The sequence below is a fragment of the Megascapheus bottae genome, chromosome 1, assembly GCF_031878675.1.
Source record: "Megascapheus bottae isolate mThoBot1 chromosome 1, mThoBot2.hap1, whole genome shotgun sequence".
Taxonomy (NCBI): domain Eukaryota; kingdom Metazoa; phylum Chordata; class Mammalia; order Rodentia; family Geomyidae; genus Megascapheus; species Megascapheus bottae.
In genome coordinates this window covers 33,940,412-33,946,931 of record NC_143509.1, presented here as the reverse complement: position 1 = coordinate 33,946,931, position 6,520 = coordinate 33,940,412, and positions in this window count along the sequence as shown.

Here is a 6,520-nt window from a genome sequence, read left to right as displayed (position 1 = left end):
TCTACTGGCAAGCCACAGAGAAGATGACAATAACTATAATGTGGCAGAGTGACAAGGACACAGCAGAGGAGGGAGGCAGGGCATGGACTCCACAGGTCATTATTATACAAAACTTGATACTGGAGTAGCCAATAAGGTGGAAAGTGGAAATAGAGATTTCATTCCAGACCAAACTACCCTGTAAAACTAGGTTATTTTTTCATTATTGAGAACAAAAGGAAGAGATTACATTTCAGGAGAGACTTTTGTGCACCTACTACTTGGGAGAAAGTATCACACTGAAGTCATGTATAAATAAGGAAATACAGATAGTAAACTCATCAGTAAATTATTGAACTACAGTGGTTTAATGGGTGAGTATCTAGTTAACACAAATTGGATAAAATTATAATCCAGTAATTGAAATTATCACCATGAAGTACAGCTAGAGAGAAACTGACACCAAGCTATAATGCAGTGCACTCAGCCCAACTCATTCTTTCTGATAATTAGGCTACCACCTTCTTCTTTATTAAGATTTGCACAGATTGAAACAAAATCAAATTAACTCGAAAAAAAGCAACATGCTATGGGTATAGTCAAGCAAGCAGTTTGTTTGTAAAAGTAATAAGACTGCCTTCATTTATATTCAATTACCAAGATGCAGCACAAAAGACCTGATAGCCCAGGAGTTGATTGATTATGTCTGATCATGGTGTCCAAACAAATCGAGGAAAAAAGACTTACTGGTGTTTGAAGCTTTTACCATTTCTGAGAAGATTTTCGAGGAGGATTTTAAGGAAACAAAATTGAAGATAAATTCTCAAATTTCTAAATTTCAGAAGTTTAGGTTAGTGCTTTGCAAATTAAGGATGAATAAGCATCACTTGTAGCTCTTGTGACTCTGAAGATTTTGATGCCCTAGGAGGTTCCCCTCCTTTAGCATAGGAGGCACGTGACAAAGCACGTACTATTGATTTCTGCACTTTGGTTCTCGACCACGTTGAATCTTTCTGGGGCACTATGCTGGTCAGTCGCTCACCTCTGAAATCTTAGCTACCCAGGATGCTGAGATTGGAGGACTGTGGTTAGAAGCCAGCCTGGACATAATCCGCAACTATAGAACTGGAAGTGGCATATGGCACAAGTGGTAGAGTGCTTGCCTTGAGCAGAAAAGCTGCAGGATAGCACCTAGATCTTGAGTGTTAGACCCAGTATAGGGGCACGCACACACAAAGCACACAGACATCAATCAAACACTGAGAACCTCAAAATAACTCAGACAATTTGAATTAAAATAAACAAAAAATAAAACAACAACAACAAAAAAAAAAACTTTTGGTTGGGAGCATAGCCTAGTGCTAGAGTGCTTGCCTAGCATGTACAAAGCTCTGGGTTCAAATCTTTGGTACCATAACACACAGAACAACTCAAAAGTGATGGTAATGGTTCCAGTGATAGAGTGCTAGCCTTACGAAAGCCCAAGGACAGTTTTAGGTCCTCAGTTAAACCCCCATTATCCGTAAAAAATAAAATAAAAAATGTAAAACATAAAACAAAAGAAAATCAACAAAAAACTTTGCTAGCAGTAGGCACATAAAATAATAGTGAAGACAAAGTGTTTTTTTTTTTAAATTCATATTGCCACGGGGCTATTTTGAGGTTCCCAGTGTTTTTAGTGTAAGCACACATTCAAATAATAGTGTAAGATGGGTGGTGGTGGGGCTGGGAGTTTTGCCTAGTGGTAGAACGCTTTCCTAGCATGCATGAAGATCCAAGTTGGATTCCTCAGTACCACATATATGGAAAATGGGCGCTGGTAGGTCATACATGTAATCCTGTCTGCTCGGGAGGCTGAAATCTGAGGATTGCAGTTCAAAGATAGCCCTGGCAGGAAAGTCCATAGACTCTTTACTCTGATTCAATACCAGAAAAGTGGAAGTGGTGCTGTTTCAACATGGCAGAGCACTAGCCTTGAGCGAAAAGAGCTCATAGGCAGTATCCATTTGTCTCATGTCTGAAAAAAAAAATAATGTATCCTTGACCAATACTGTTTGTCTTACTAGAAAGCCACATAATGAACCAAAAGCAAACAACAGAGCAAGCTTGCTTTACCATAAAATCAGCCTCAGTACCTGTTGTAATGTGTATGAAACTAGTCCTTTGTTGTTGGGTTTTATTTTAAGGTCTTTAAGGACTGAATTATTCATATGAATACTTCAAGAGCATGCTTTTTTAAATCAGGGGGAGACTTGACGGTAATGAGGAGAAAATTTGAGCTTCTAACCAGATACACCAGGGCCTGTCTCACATCATCTTACTCTTGCTCTGACCAAATCATTCCTGGTGATTTAACAGCATCCAAATATAGCCCAAGAGACTCTTTCATCATGGCATGTGAGGTTTAAGCTTGTGCTGTTGAAGTCTTCTTACTCAGATATTGGGGTCAACATTAAAGTCACAGAGTTCTTTGTGAGAGTTCCCGAGAAGGTTTGATTGAGTTTAGCCTTTCTTTGACTAACAACATTGAACCATCATAAAAAGATGATTACCAGATGTGGCAAAAGTACCTTCTCAAATTCAATTTACAGTAATATTGCTGTTATTCTACTGAACAACAATAAAATGTTTTCCCCCCACCATCTCAGGTCAGTGTGGATTATTGAAGGACTGAACTATTTTATGTATATGAATTTCATTCTTTTTCCTAATTTCTCTTGATGAATGATCCTTGAATATTAAGAGTTAGGAATTGTACCATGCACCTTCACATAGCACTAATGAAAGGTTGTGCCTATTAAAAATTCTATGTAATGCTTTAAAAGGAGGTTGTGATGATGATATACAACTTAGCCTTTGATAATGCTTTGTCTTATCTGCCTCTCAAAAGAGAGGAAGTCTTTGAAAGTGACTTTAGAGTCTAAAATGCTATTTCTATCTTGTCTTCCCTCTGTCGGTCTATTATAAGGCTATTAGTTCAGTGTTAAGCTATTATGTTGATTACGTTATTTCCTAGTTGAAATACCTTTAGTGTACCCTCCTGATGCAGTGGATTTGCCTTTTCTTGCCATTTAAGAAACATCACAATACATTTCTAACCCCATTTTTTCACTGACTTCTTCGTCCCATGTTAGTGTTATGTCATTCACCCATCCATGTGCTTGGAGCTCATTTTCTGTTATTTCCTGTATAGTTACTCCACTGGGACTAAAGAGCATATTCCAATTTAAGAGCACACATTTTCCTTATATATTTTCCATTGCTCCACTCAATGACTAAGTCAGAAAATGGATGTCAGTTTGATTTTTTTTACCTTTCTCATAATTCTGCCACCCATTAGGAATGGCGAGATTTTCTGTCTCCATATCTCCCTCTGTTTTACCATCAATTGTTAACTTCTGTTTACCAATTTCATCGGACATTTGTCAAGATTTGCATTCAATGGTTCCTTAATTGAGGAGGCATTTATATAGAGCATGCAGCTTTAACAACAGTCTAGTATGGCTGTCTAGTATATACCACAAACGTGAGGACTTACATTTCTGGAAGTCAAAAATTCAAACTGGATTTCAACAGGCTCAATTCTTAGTACAGGCACAACCATGTCTTTCTGAAGGTTCTAGAAAAGATCCACTTTGGATGCCTGGAGTTTTGTCTAGTGGTAGAGTGCTTGCCTAGCATTCACAAAGATCCAGGTTGGATTCCTCAGTACTACATACACAGAAAAAAGCCATAAGTGGTGCTGTGGCTCAAGTGGTGGGTTCAGGCCCTGAGCCCAAGCCCAAGACTGGCAAAAGAAAAGATTCATTTTCTTGCCTTTTCTTATTTAGAGCGAGTTTCCACATTTCCTGGAATTGCAGCATCAAAGCTAGCAATCATAGTACTTCAACCTCTTTTTCTGTTACCTAGCCTCCTCCTTTAAGTCTCCTTTCAGTCTTTTTCATGTATAAGTAATTTTTGAAATTAATTTAGGCCTTAATTCAGGATAGTTTCTCCATATCCGTCTGTCTGTCTGTCTGTCTGTCTACATGGCAGTACTGGGCTTTTAATTTAGGGCTCCATGCTTGCTTGCCAGTTTCTCCACAGCGTACTTAAACCATTTACCCAGAAAATTTTGCTTTCAGTTATTTTTAGTGTTACTCAGTTATTTTCCTATAGAAAATAGAATTGTGCACATACTTTCATTGTTTTCACCAATTTTTTTAAAGATTTCTGAAACAGTCCTTTAGGAAAATACTTTTAAAAAAAAAGTATGTTTCCCTTTTAGAATGAGAAAAATAAAGCAATTCACAAAAGGGAAAAATATTCTTAACAACATTTTCTAAAAAAAAAAGAAAAACCATAAAAGTACATCACTTTAAGGAATTATTTCACCATAATCAATTCTGTTCATAATAAGCACCAAGTTCTCAGCACATTGTAGCTGATGATGTGGGGAATATAAATATTTTAATCCAGAATTTGTATTTTAAACCCGTCTAGAGTGAGAGAAAATGCCATTGAGTGTATACTCCTATCTAGAACAGTGGAATTCAGATTAATTCTAGGGGAGATGAGCAGGGAAGATCAAAAAACAAAAAGACGCTAGAGACATCTAAATATTGCCTACAAGTACAATTAAGAATGTAATATAGCAAAGCATTCGCTTTGGACTGTAAGAGGGTAAACTGACAAGGTTGAAATTAAGACCAAGAAAACGTATAATGAGAAAATTTATAAAGTGGCAAAGTAAAAAATATCTCTAAGAATATGCCTATGCTTTTCCTCAAGTACAATCTAAACAGTAGGCATAAAATCGTAATAGTAAATAAGGCAGTAACTAATTTCATATAATTTGTTGTCTTCAGATAAGCAAATGACTAAAGTCAACTATAATATATGCTGTGGCCAGGGTAAAACAAAAAGAGATAATGGTGCCTTTTCTACTCATCAAAAAGAGCAAAGACGGCACATTAATCATGTAGGGTTGCTGTGACAACATATCTAACGAAAGAGAAAAGAATAATTTGGCTCATGACTTTGGTCTATGCTTGGAAAATGCAAGTCAACACAAAAACAACAACAAAAGTTTGCCATTAGGAGAAAATGAGTATGGTGCCACAGAGAGCCTGAGAAGTTAGGAAAAAAGTCAGGAAACTTGATTTTTTGATGACATGATCTTCCTTCATGTAGGAGGATGTGGATGAAAGTAAAAATGAGGGCGCCTTTATAATGCTGTCCCATTAGATAGGTACATCAATTTAATATGCAGAAGTAGAGTAATTAATTTAGCTTAGATCTTTAAGGATGAATCTTCATGAGAAACAACTCTTAAAGGTGAATCATCACTTCACAGTACTGTATCCGTAGTCCACACAGCAAAGACAGCTATTTTCTGGGATATGAGTATTGTTAGTCCCACATTCAATATCTAGAAATCTACAGCTTTATATCCCCATCTTTTGGTGGGGGTTGATGGAAAAAAATCTTTCTGCCTTAGGACACAGAAAGGTAATATAGTTTAAGTCAGTATTCAAAGTGTTGAAAATTCAAGAGGTAATTGACAAGGTTGACTCATATCAGGGACTATTATGATGAGTGCATCTTCCTTCCTGATGTTTTTCTCTCAACCTAACAACTAGAAGTTCATTCCTAACAAGGGTCCCCAGTGGTTGCACAACCACTGCAACTAACACAGCTGCTTATTACTGAAGACACTTCTTGATTGCCTTAGGGAAAATACTCATAGCTCACCTATCCTATCTTTGCATATCAGCAAACAGCTCAGTTTTCTCCTACTCCCATACTTAGCTAAGCTTTTTTTGTCTTGTCTTCTCAACTAAACACTGTGCAAGTCTTTGTTTAGAGTGACAGCTTGATGTACACATAAGATATGCAGATTAAGTATACTTAGCCTAATAAATAAATGTTTTTCCTATATACAATCTGGCCCACCTAGTATGCAATTAACCTTTGAAGACTTCTTAAAATATCTGTAATTTCATGGCATGAGGTCATTTGTCTCTGAAAAAAACACATCACAGAAATTTGAACAAAATAATGGCTGTTAAGGAGACTGAGTGGAGCATTTCATTTCTTCCTTTTATCTAGCTTCCTTTCCTCCCTTCCTCCCTTCCTCCCTCCCTCCCTCCATCCCTCCCTCCCTCCTTCCTTCTTTCCTTCCTTCCTTCATTCCTTCATTTCTTCCTTCCTTCCTTCATTTTTCCTCCCTTTCTCCCTCCCTGCCTCCCTCCCTCCCTCCCTCCCTCCCTCCCTCCCCTCCTTCCTCCTTCCTCCTTCCTTCCTTCCTGTCTTTCTATGTCTTAGTATATCTTTGTGGCTGTCATTCTATGTCTCTTTCCCTCTCTGACTCTGACTCTGTCTCTCCCTCTTTCCTCTCTTATACACACACACACACACACACACACACACACACACACACACACACACTAGCTATTTGAAAACTCTCTAATTTATTTTTGTTTATGTGATGCTGATGAATTGAACCCAGGGCATGGGTGTGATAAATCATGAACAAACGATGACCCCTCAAAATCAACCT